The 12,971-nt window shown below is 32.8% G+C and overlaps 1 long non-coding RNA gene across 1 annotated transcript in view; it reads right to left on the reverse strand.

Moving 5' to 3' along the window:
- Nucleotides 1-303: 303 nt before the first annotated feature.
- LOC134729250 (uncharacterized) overlaps nucleotides 304-12,971 on the reverse strand; it is a 213,638-nt gene continuing 200,970 nt past the window's right edge. The window contains exons 3-4 of the long non-coding RNA XR_010110154.1: nucleotides 6,726-6,866; nucleotides 304-932 (exon numbers count right to left, since the gene is read on the reverse strand). This is a non-coding gene — a long non-coding RNA (uncharacterized LOC134729250). The remainder of the gene's footprint in view (nucleotides 933-6,725; nucleotides 6,867-12,971) is intronic.

Genomic DNA, 12,971 nt, shown 5'->3' on the forward strand with positions numbered 1-12,971 from the left:
TCTGTCACTATCAGTGTTAGAAAACACAGGGATAAATGCTTTCTTTTACTATGTGTAGGAGTATAGGTTGGGAAGCTGTCTGGAGAAGGAATTTGGCAACATTTAGTAACATGAGAAGTTCTACCCTTCACTGCAGCCTTGTTTCTATGGCATAAGGATTGGGAAAAAAATATTACTAGGAGATTTAGTAAATAAGTTATTGTGTGCTGATTTCTTGGAGTGCTTTAAAACAGTTAAAATATCATGTATTGTTATGTATTAATATAAATATACATTTAAAAGCTGAGTAAAATATTGCAGGTACTGTGGTTAAGTTTAAAAGTCATCTTTTAGAAATCATACTAAAATATTTAGAGATGATATGATGTTGGAAATTTGCTTCAAGATAATCCATTTGGAGATGGGAGGTGAATAGGTGTCAAGATGAAAGAAAGGGATGAGTTCTACATCTGGATTTAGCTACCTGGGGGTCTATTTTCTTAACCTTTATATATGTTTGTAATTTTCCATAATAAAACCCTAGAAAAGTGAACAATGATTTGTACAGAACATATCAAATGTACACAAAATTTAAAATAAAAGTATTTTTATTCTGCAAAGATTCAGAGCACTGGAATTATGAGTTAATTCACAGTCTTCTTCTTCTTCTTCTTCTTTTTTTTTTTTTTTTTTGAGATGGAATCTCGCTCTGTTGCCCAGGCTGGAGCACAGTGGCAGATCTCTGCTCACTGCAACCTCCACCTCCCAGGTTCAAGTGATTCTCATGCCTCAGCCTCCCAAGTAGCTGGGATTACAGGCACGGGCCACCACGCCTGGCTAATTTTTGTATTTTTAGTAGAGATGGGGTTTCACCATGTTGGCCAGGCTGGTCTCAAACTTGACCTCCAGTGATCTGCCCGCCTTGGCCTCCCAAAGTGCATGAGCCACCACACCTGGACAAGTAAATTCATACTTGATCAATTATTTATAGATTTCTAAAACTAATTATCCATACTATAAGTGAAAATTGCATATGACATATTGTACAAATTTTTTTACAGCTATGGAACACACATGCATATATACACTCAAAACAGAGACAGACAACCAGACTTCTCACATTGATGGTGTCACTCAAGTAAGAAAAAGGGTAATTTTTTTTCATGCTTCCAGATTTTTTGTGATTTTTTTCATTTTTAAGTTAATATAAATAACATGCTATTGCATCCTTTCATAATCATTCAAAGATGATAGTCCCAAAAATACTTCAGAAAGCATATTTTTGAATTAGTTTTATAACCAATATCATTCCTTTAGTATCTTTATAGCTGCCTTTCCAAATGCCTTTGTAACTGCCATTTCAGAGCATGCAAATCTTTTTTTAAATACTTCTTAAATAGTATTACTTCAGGTCGAAATACTTCTCATCAAATAATTTATTTACTCACTTAAAACCCAGGATTTAATGAGCAGAACAGATTATGGAATTACAGGATACCTCTTTTGTGGTTTAAGTTCTGATAAAGAAGTGATTCTGTTAGTGTCATTGATGGTTGTGTTGATGAGTATGTGGTGGTGGGAGGAGAAGAACACGAGAGGTGAGAGGGAGGAAAAAAAGAGAGAAATCTTGGTCAATATTATATATATCTTAGACATTTTAGTGCTATTCAGCCTAGACTTGTTATTTCTGTGATCATGCAAATATACCTGTAAATTATCCTGTGAGAGCCTGGAAGAAGTTGACTTGGCCCAGAAAAGGTGCGTAAAGAAGGACACTGCTGGCATTAGCCTCTGAGTCATTACCATTTTTAGGGGCATCACTTCTCTCAGCTTAGTAACATAGAAGGAAACTAAGTCCTTCAAGATTTTTTTTTCACAGTTATTTTTTCTCAGTTGATAGGAACAATGGAGGATGATTGAAGAGCTAAGACCCAAAGACTTTAATTTTCCAAATTGCCTTAATTTGATCTAGAAGGAACGCTACATTTTGTTAAATTGTATTATGACAAAGAGAAGCTGGTCACTTCTCAGCATGAAACTGAAAGCAAATAATTTCCACAAAAAAGGACTGTATTTAACTAGACAAGTAATTACATTGTGGTGCTACAGTCTCCCCTGCCTCAGATTAGAAAAGTATTCAATTATCACTCCATTAGATCAAAAAATATTTTTAGTGATACATTTCAAGTGAAGTAATTTATTCCTAAATAGATTCCAATGAATTTTTGGATTAACCTTCATGAATTTTGCTGATTAAACTCAATGCTTTTCCTCAAAAATAAAATTTAAACCTGTTTTATATTTGATTAACATTTTCTTCACTATTAATATTTTTCTTAAATTATGCAGTAAATCATATTCAATTTACAGCATAGGATAATTGAGTTAATTGTACAGTTTAACCAACCTACTATATTAGTGTATTTCTAGACAATTCCATGGTTTAATTTTCATTATTTTACAATGAGCAATATATACAAATATATAGTAAATGTATATGTATACATAACTTAGAATAAAACCATATGGTAGGGTGAACAGAGAGAAAGAGAAAAGCATATATAATTAAGAAACTAAATGGCTATAAGTTCTTTTTACTACTTCTTTTTCAATTTAGATGACTTCTATATTCATTGCTTGCCTTATTGCCTTGGCTTGAACCTCCAGTAAAATGCTGAGTAAAAAACGGAGGAGAGCAGGCATCCTGGACTTTGTACTAATTTCAGAGAAAAAGCATGTAGTCCTTTATCATTAACTACAATGTTAGCTTTAATTTTTGATACATGCCCTTTATCAGATTGAGAAAGTTTGTTTTTATTCCTAGCGTGGTAGTTTTTATTAGAAATAAGTATTAAATTTTATAAAATGCCTTTTCTGCATCTAATGAGAAATTACTTCTTTAAAAGTTTTATTTTTAATGAAGAATAACATTTATTGATTTTCAAATGTTAAACAATAACCTTGCACTTCTAACATATATCCTACTTATTCATGACGTATTGGCCTTTTCAGACACTTGTGCTTAGCATTTTTGCATTGAAGTTGATAAGGAATATTGTTCTGTTGTTGTTTTTTAAATTGTAATGTCTTTGTGCAGTTTTGATATCAGGTTAATGCTGGCCTCCAGGTGAATCGGAATATATCAGAATATATTTTTACCCCTTCAAATGCATGTTTGAAAATGTTTTTCTTTCTTAATGTTTCATATGATTCATCTCAGCCTGAAGTTTCTTTGTGGGAGGGTTTTAAAAATTATGAATTCAATTTCAGAAGTAGATTTTAGGACTATTCAGGTTATTAGGTTTTTTTAAATAAGCTTCTGTAGTTTGCATCTTTCATGGAATCTATTTTATCTAAATAGTCACATTTATTGACCAATCACTTGCTAATTCCAGTATCCACCCCTTAAACCTTTTCTAAGGGTTGAAGGCAGCACAGGGAGACAGATTTGAGTTTGATTTCTCTCTCCTTGAAAGTAAAATTTCAATATAAAGCTTTTTTAAAAAATTCCAGCGCCATAGTATTGGATTCTAGCGCATCGGGCAGCTAGCACTTTTTGCTCAATAACAACTTTAAATTTCTTTAAATTATCCTGCATTATTGAAACTAAAAGAAGAGTAGAAGTGAGAAGCAAAGGAGAAGAGTAAAGATATGGCCCTCCTACAACCAAACTAAAGGACAAGAATAAAGAATAGTAGAATCTATTAGCCAAACAATTGAATTTTAGGCACTTGACTTAGATACATAAAGATTCCATAACCATATTTTTTGTTTGCTAGGTAACAACATTTTCTAATCCTGGATAGATATCAAAAACACTCAAGGAGACATTTAAAGATACAGTTTGTTATTTTATTTGCAGATTCTAATTTATAGGGGATATTATTAGATTGGTGCATAAACAATTACGGTTTTTGCCATTACTTTAATGTTTTTGCACCAACCTAATATAACAGACCCCTATATATCTATCATCCACCTTCAACAATGAATAACATTTTGCTAATCTTATTATATCTGCCCTAAATGTTTCTTTTAAAATAATTCTGGAGCATATTAAAGCTAATTGCTGATATCATCATCTCATTTTTCTGTAGATAGGTTATGTATCTTTATTATTAAGCATATTCTATAAGAGTATTTTTAAAAATAACCACCAAGTTAATATCACTGTCAAACAGCAACTTTTTGACTACGTAGAATAGCCTGTCTGTACTAAAGTTTTCTCAACAGCCCTTAATGATATACATTTTTAGAATTGGTTTATTCAGATCAGGATTTGAACATCTCTTATGTCTTTTATTTAATAACAATTCTTTTTTGCCCTGATATCATTGGATGAGTCCGAAAAGCCACATCATTTATCCTGTAGATGATGGAACACAGATTTGATTTCACCTAAACTTTTCTGACTGTTGTTGGTTATCTTGTTCCTCTACCCCTTTTAGTTCCTATACACTTGTGCTACATTGTTCAAAGTTTAAGATTTTTTTTTTCTGTCATTAAAATAATTTCTGTCAAGGACACTCAGTCAAAATATAATGTTTAAAGTCACAGGACCCAATTCACTTCTGTTGGAGGTTATAGTACTTTCTTGATATAGGCTTTAGCGTATCAATTTTAGTTCGCTTTCTATTTATATGGCTTGTGTCTTTTTAACTGAATATTCTTGGTTTCAAAATCAAAACTATACAAGTAAATGTATTGTTAGAAGTCTCACCTCTGTTTCTATATTCTCTCCCAGTTCCCTCTTTCCTCATATAAGGTAATTATATTTGGTTCAGTCTGGCTTTATTCTTTAATAGTTTCATCTTGAAAATATAAGCATGAGTGTATATAATGCTTATATTGCCAACATCCCTTTTCTGGAAAAAGTAATTTATTATAAAGGTGTTTCTATATCTACTTTTTTTTTTTTAGCTTGACAATACTCTCCTTTGGCTTAGTTTTTAAAAAACCTTACCGTGTATCCAAGAGATATTTAATCTTCTTTATTTTTGTTATCAGGTAGATCTACCATATTTTATTCAACTAGTGTCCTAGAGTGGACAAAAGGCCTATTTCTAGTTTCTCATTATTACTAATATGCCACAATAAAAATAATCTTGTGCATATGTCACTTTAATATTTTGCGGTTTTGCCACAGAATCTTAGGAATAGAACCCTAGAATTTATATTTCTGAGACTAACAGTAAATTCTTATCATATATTTAGGATAGAGATATTTTTTCCAAATTCCCTTTCACAGAAGTTGTATCATTTTGTATTTCCACTAGCTATGATGTCAGAATGCCTATTTATTTTACAGATTTACCAATAGAGACTGTAGTTAATTTTTCTATTTTTTATTAATTCAATATATGAGAAATAGTACTACAGTGTAGTTTAGTCAGCATTTATGTTATTTTGAGCCAGATTGAGTAGTTTTTCATAAGATTAAGAATCATTTGATATTATGTTTCTGTGTACTATGTTTTCAGGCTTCTATATAGTAAATAAATTTTAAAACTATTTTTATGTCCAAACTGAATTGATTCCCAAATATATTCATACAATAATATAGAACATATTAGAGCAATTAGATGCTATCATATTCTATGAAAGTAATTTTTACAGTTTCTATCCCAAACATATTTAGTCATGGTTAAGATTTTAGTTGTAAGAAGAATCTACAAGTCCCAGTGGTATTTATTGAGAAACATGGAGAGTAAATGAAAACAGTCAACAGAAATACTTCAAAGACTTTCAATAATTTAGAACGTTTGTTCTTCTAGCTAAAAGAGTAAGGGAAAAGATTGAATAACATTTACAAATCAATGAATATAAAGGCACAAGGAAAGATAAGTTATTGCATATGTGTGAACTGCATAATCAAAAACAAGGATAACTAGACTACCTTAGGCATGAAGCAAAACATTGGCAGGAAATGCAGCAGGAAATATGTATCTTTTCAGAAAGGATGTCTTCTGTCCGAAAATCAATAGGGATATGCCACGGGCTTTTTTTCTGGGGTGGGGCTTCGTTATGTTTTGAAGTTTGGCTTATTGGTCACTTTTGCTGATTGACTGATGCTCAGCTGATAAAATTGCTGATGTTCATTGACCTTCATTGTATTCCATGAGGCTCCCTGAATCTAATCCACCTCCCTTTCCGAGGTTGTCATAGGAGTCAGTATTATAGTATTATAGTACCACTGAAAAAGAAGGCTGTATCAACAGCTGGGAAGAAGTACACCCTCACAATTCTTCCTAACATTAATAACTCTAGGTGTCCTATATTCTTTCAACTGTGTTTATATATTGAGCCACTATTATACACCACAACTGGGATAATTATTGAGAAGAAAATAATTTCAACAATTTTGCTTTATGGATATATAAGATTAGATATGCTTTTTAATAAAATATACGTTATGACTTAGCAACACTGAAAGGCAGGTAACATGAAAATATTCTGCCTGAATACATCCAAGTATAATGAATACACACAAAAAAATTTAAATTCATATCGACCTCAAAGAAAAGTGAGAGATTCAAACAACCATGGCATGTGTTTGCCTATGTAACAAACCTGCATGTCCTGTACATGTATCCCAGAACTTAAATTAAATTTAAAAAAACATAGATAGGAAAGATAGTTCCAAACTATATTAGGGCCATTAAATAAATGCCAGTTTTCTTAGTTAAAACAAATGGAGGAGAAATACAATATCAGAGGTGTTATGTGGTACTGATGCTTTTACTTACCTGGTTGAGCTGGGGAGAAGGGGACGAGAGAGGTGAGGTTGTAGGATTTAATAACCAAGAGGCTTGCATTTAAAATCAGTTGAACTTATATTCAACTGAGCAGGGTAGAATTTATGTGGCCCATGAAAATGATCAAGATCACTAAAAATGTAAACACAAAGAGAATGGATAAATATGGAAAACTCATGCAGAAAGAGATGACAAGAAAAATTCCATATTTAAATTTAGGATCTAGATAAGAAAATAACAACAAAAGACCGTTGCATAGCAAGTCATAATTACAGTCTTCTTGTTCTATAGGTTCGAGGCAAAATTCACACTACTTACCTGCCTCCTTATGAAACATATGCAAAAAGTGCTACTGGGATGGTTGTATCGCAAGAAATTCTAAGCCTAAAATCTTAAATCATAAAAACATAATAGGAAAGAATCTACTATGTGTGAGGGTCTATAGACTAAATAGGAATATCTGATCCCTGATCATTTTACATAGTATAATTATCAGATATTGACAATAACTTAAGTATGCTTAAAATTATTGAAGAAGAAACCGAATGCTCAAAAAACCAAACTACTAACAACTACAACCAACAAAATGAAGATGAATTTGAAAGAGCATCAAATAGAATTTCTAGAGGTGATTGATGTAGTTTCTAAAATTAGAAACTTGGTGTCCTAATCAGTAAATCAGACATAGCTAAATGAACAATTAGGGATTGTAAGACATATTAGAATACATATTCTCGAATCCATATACACAGAGTTGAAAAATGTGGCATATTTAAATCTATCATAATGAAACTGTAGAAGAGCAAAAACACAGAGAAGATCTTAAAAGCAACCATTGAGAAATGACACATTGACAGTCTATTCCTCAACAGACTTTACAGGAATCAAAAAGCTGTAAATATGTTTACCTAGAATGTATACCCTAAGAGCATCTACAGGAAACCATCTAAGAAAGAACGCAGTCACGCGTGGGCAGACGCCAGGTGTGATTCCCATTTGCCTAGCCTCTTTAGCAGGAATTATCATAAGCAAAGTCTGCCCCTGCCCACTCATTCTAGCTCATTATGAGTCAAAAGTCAAAGTCACCTCACTTTTTTCAACTTGATTGCCAATTCTTCAAAGTCATGAGCATGTATCATATGCATTCTTGTGATGTACACAGTGCTCTATAAATAGAGAAAATGTAACATCTTAATACAATTTACTTTTAGCAGACTTGAATCTCTCTCTGTATATATATTATATATATATGTGTGTGTATATATATTATATATATATATGTATATATATTATGTAAAATATACAGTCACCTCTTGGTATCCACAAGGAATTGGTTTCAGGACCCCTCATATACCAAAATCCACAGATCTGAAGTTTCTTATGGTCAATGCTTTATACTAAGTTCCATATTCAGAAACCACAAATATGGAGGGTCTATGGTGCACATACACACACACATACATATACACACACATACATATACACACACATATACATATACATACATACATACGTATGTATGTATATATGTATACATACATACATACGTATGTATGTATATATGTATACATATATACATACATACGTATGTATATATGTATACATGTATGTATACGTATATGTGTGTGTATGTGTGTGTTTATGTGTGTATAGTGTGTATAGTATGTTAAAAACTACACACACAGGGCCGGGCATGGTGGCTCATGCCTGTAATCCCATTACTTTGGGAGGCCAAGATGAGTGGATCACCTGAGGTCAGAAGTTTGAGACCAGCCTGGCCAACCTGGTAAAAACCAGTCTCTACCAAAAGTAGAAAAAAATTAGCTGGACATGGTGGCAGGTGCCTGTAATCCCAGCTACTCGGGAGGCTGAGGCAGAAGAATTGCTTGAACCCAGGAGGCAGAGGTTGCAGTGAGCCAAGATTGCACCACTGCACTCCAGCCTGGGCAACAAGAGCGAAACTCTGTCTCAAAGGAAAAAAAAAAAGAGAAACTACACACACACATATGCATATGTATATATGTATGTATACATATGTGTGCATGCATGTGTATATAGTGACTCTGACTATACATACATATATACATATAAGTGTATGTGTGTATAGTTTTTAAGATGAGAAACTAAATCAGTTATTTCTAGTTCTATTTGTTGTTACTTCAATTTTAGCTGTTTTTGTTGGTAGGGGTTGTTAGAGTCACCTTCAGATTGTTTTATAAAGTCTTTCAATGCCAGACTGACATTTTCACTTCAGTCAATTGGTATAGGCAGCATTTTGCATGTTTGAGCAAAGAGTTGTCAAAGCTTTATGTTTAGGAAATGTAATGCTGTATAGGCATTCTATTTCTTTTTATATTCTAGAGTTCCTAGTAAAATGTTCAAGTTATAATAAATATTTAATGAATTCGATTCAATTTGCTATTCATCTTCTTGGTAAAGAAATTACTGTATTTTCAGTTTTATATAGAATAACATTAACATGTGAGTTTTTAAAAGTTAATTTTAATTACATAAGAAATAAATGCTCATTTTGAAGATATGAAAAGATGAAGTGAAATGGAACCATCCATAGTACTGCTACTAAAGACAGTTGCTGCTAAAATTTTGTTGCATACATTTCCAAATATTTTTTATTCATAATCATACACATAAATATAGAAATGTAAAGCAAACATGACATATGTATGTGTGTGTATAAAACTACATTGTTTATATAATGCTTATCTACATACATACATATACTTTTATACTTGTTTTTACTCCCCAGTATATATTAAAATATTTATGTCAGTAACAATACTCTTTTATTCTTAATGCTTGCATGGTATTTTATTTTATAGATGTGCTATAAGTATTTAATTGGTTATTTTGTTGGATTTTAAGTTTCAACTTCCCTTACTCTCATGAACACTATGAGAAACTTATTTTACATATATTCTTCTTGAAGTTTTCATATCATTTCTCAGAATATATTTCTAAATTGAACTTTGCAGGTTAAATTATATAAAAATTTGTAAAGCATTAACAAAGATTTGAACCTGTATTTTTTCACTCTCACCAGCAAATAGAAAATTCTGAAGATTTAGGATTCCACTACTTGCAAGTAAAAGCCATGTTTTATTTTTGATTTTTTCTTAATCAGACTTTTCTTAAAATATATTTAGATTTTAAAGTTTTGCCTTCCAAAAAAACTCTCTGAATTTCCCACTTTTGTAATTTCTCAATTACAAATTTCTCAATTACAATTTGAGAAATTACAAATTTCAATTTGTAATTTTTTGTGTAATTTCGTGTAACTAAGTGTTTTGCAAGAGTTGGACTAGATTATTTTCTAGCTACCGTATTCTATGAGATAATATAGATATAGAGATACAGCCACATCATATAAAGATACATCATATATAAGAATACATATTTTACATACATATGTAAAACCATATCTGAGCACATATAACAAAATAAAAATGTGTCAAATACACATGTTTTTATTTTTTCTAGTCATATATGTTAGACATATATGTTTGATATATTTTTTATTTTGCTTCTCTAAGTAGATTTGAAAATAATATAATTTTAAGACCTGACTCAAAGAAATCAAATAAAAAATGATATGGCATTTGTTGAGTTAGCATGGCCTTCAGGAACTTGAAAATTATTTAAAGTGCTTACTGTTTGCTTTTTTTAGTTTATATACTTACTACTGTCCCAATCAAACTGAAAGCCTAAAATTTCATATTCCACTTAGAAAGGCTAAAGAATATTTCATCCACCAAGTTGGATTTATGTAAAAAAAAAAAAGACATTTTGTATTCTATCATTTAAGCACTTTCTGAAGTATGCTATTTTATTCGAATCTAATGCCATTCTAACTCCTCTCCATTTTGTCCTGCATGAAGCAATTATAACCCCAGATTGCTACATGGTCTGGGAGCACCAGAAAGACTGTTAACACTTCACCTCTCTGGCACAAGATCACACTCAACAGCTTATTAAGATTCAGGCCTCAGCACCAATGACTAACGTGCAGCACAGGCCTGGGATTTACTTCCAACTCATTTAATTACAGAAATCAATGAACTCCTGGAGCTGGGCCAGGTGAGAGAAAATGAGTCTAGCCCAACTGACATTTTGTTTTTGCTATCAGGATAGTTCAAGCATCCTTACCTAAAGAAGCTATTGTAATCTACAAGACCTCAAACGGCAAAATGGTGAGAATAAAAAAGTCCAAAAGGTTTGCTTTTGGATAAAAAATAAATATGTAACCTTGGCTTGCTATTTTATTAAATCACCATGATGTTGAACTTTTTTGACCATTACCCTAGATAAGAAAGACATTTTAGATCACAACCCATTACACACACACACACACACACACACCCCAACGACAACAACACCTAGTATCAATGAGTTTTTAAAGACTTAAAAAAAAAATTCGTATTGTGGCATGGTGTCTGGCATTTGGTAGATTACCCCAATAATATCAACGTTTTTATTAAATTATTCTAGAATTTATCAATCCAGAAATATGTACAATTTCACTATAAAGTACAAAGAGAATTTATTTTGAAAAGCAGTTGAAATATCTGAATACAAGGTATTCGTAACCTGACTGGGAAAGTGTAAAACAGAGCATGGTAGTTGACAAATGAATTATACAGAAGGTAAAGCTCAGACATTTAGAAGCAACAATAGCATAGTGAGCTAGAGTGGTATCATAAGAAGCAGCACTTGGGCGGGGTGTCGTAGTTCACACCTGTAATCCCAGCACTTAGGGAGGCTGAGGCGGGTGGATCTCAAGGTCAGGAGATAGAGACCATCCTGGCTAACATGGTGAAACCCTGTCTCTACGAAAAATACAAAAATTGGCTGGGCATGGTGGTGCGTGCCTGTAGTCCCAGCTACTCAGGAGGCTGAGGCAGGAGAATCACTTGAACCCTAGAAGGCGGAGGTTGCAGTGAGCTGAGATCACGCCACTGCCCTCAAGCCTGGCAACAAAGTGAGACTCCGTCAAAAAAAAAAAAAAAAAAAAAAAAAGCAGCACTTAGACTGGGTGAGAAAACAGAGAGTAAACAGAAAAAAAAGAAGAGCTCTGGAGACTGGAGAAGGACCAAGAAGGATAAGGTAGCCTTGAGAACTTTCTAATACCAGCAGTGAGCCTAATAGAAAACAAGTACAAACAGAAACAGATTTTGCATCCTAATTGTCCACCAATGAGTTATTTTACCTAGGACAAGTTAATTAACCGTAATGAGTTACAGTTTTCTTGTTCATAAAGTAGAATGATGATGATCTCCACCTCCTAGGGCTCATCTCTTTTAAATACAATTAAATATTTTAGTTTTAAGAAATAGAAGGATTTACACAAAGTAAGCTGTAAAGAAATGTTAAATATTGGGCCGGGTGCGGTGGCTCTAGCCTGTAATCCCAGCACTTTTGGAGGTCGAGGTGGGTGGATCACCTGAGATCAGGTGTTCGAGACCAGCCTGGTGAATATGCCTCATCTCTACTAAAAATGCAAAAATTAGCCAGGCGTGATGGTGTGCGCTTGTAATCCCAGCTACTCGGGAGGCTGAGGCAGGAGAATCGCTTGAACCCGAGAGGTGGACGTTGCAGTGAGCTGAGATTGGGCCATTGTACTCTAACCTGGGCAACAAGAAACTCTGTCTCAAAAAAAGAAAAAAGTTAAATATTATCATTAATATTAAAGTTTTCCTTCCTACATGTATATAAATACTATAGTTATGTTACTGCAGTTATTGTTTACCTTTCAATTATTAGGCACCGAACACTTATTTTCCTTTCCTTCATTACAGCATTCATAGTGTTTGGCAAAGCAATAGCATCTCTGTAGAAGGTTACTGTTACTCAGCATGAGCTAATTTTCTGAGAGATAAGTAGAAATTCCCACCAACAGATGATGGATATCCAAACATTATTCTATACAGGGATATTTATTCATGTGTTAAAAGCTTGGTTGTAATTTTTCTCCAGACCTCTACATTTTTTTTCAATAGTGCTATCATTTTCTCTTTCACCCACGCTAGAAGTCTTGAGTGATTTTTTCATTAATATGGTGCAGGGGAACATGGACAGAAGAGGAATAATGTACCCACAAATGAAACAGAATTGATCATCTGAACCATGGACAGCTGTAGATATGTGCCATCCCAACATTGTATTCACATAAAATGCATTACTTCTTGGTTTTCTTCATTAAATTCATTGAAAAATTCTTTT

Source organism: Pan paniscus, chromosome 17 (genome assembly GCF_029289425.2).
Source record: "Pan paniscus chromosome 17, NHGRI_mPanPan1-v2.0_pri, whole genome shotgun sequence".
NCBI classification, from domain to species: Eukaryota; Metazoa; Chordata; class Mammalia; order Primates; family Hominidae; genus Pan; species Pan paniscus.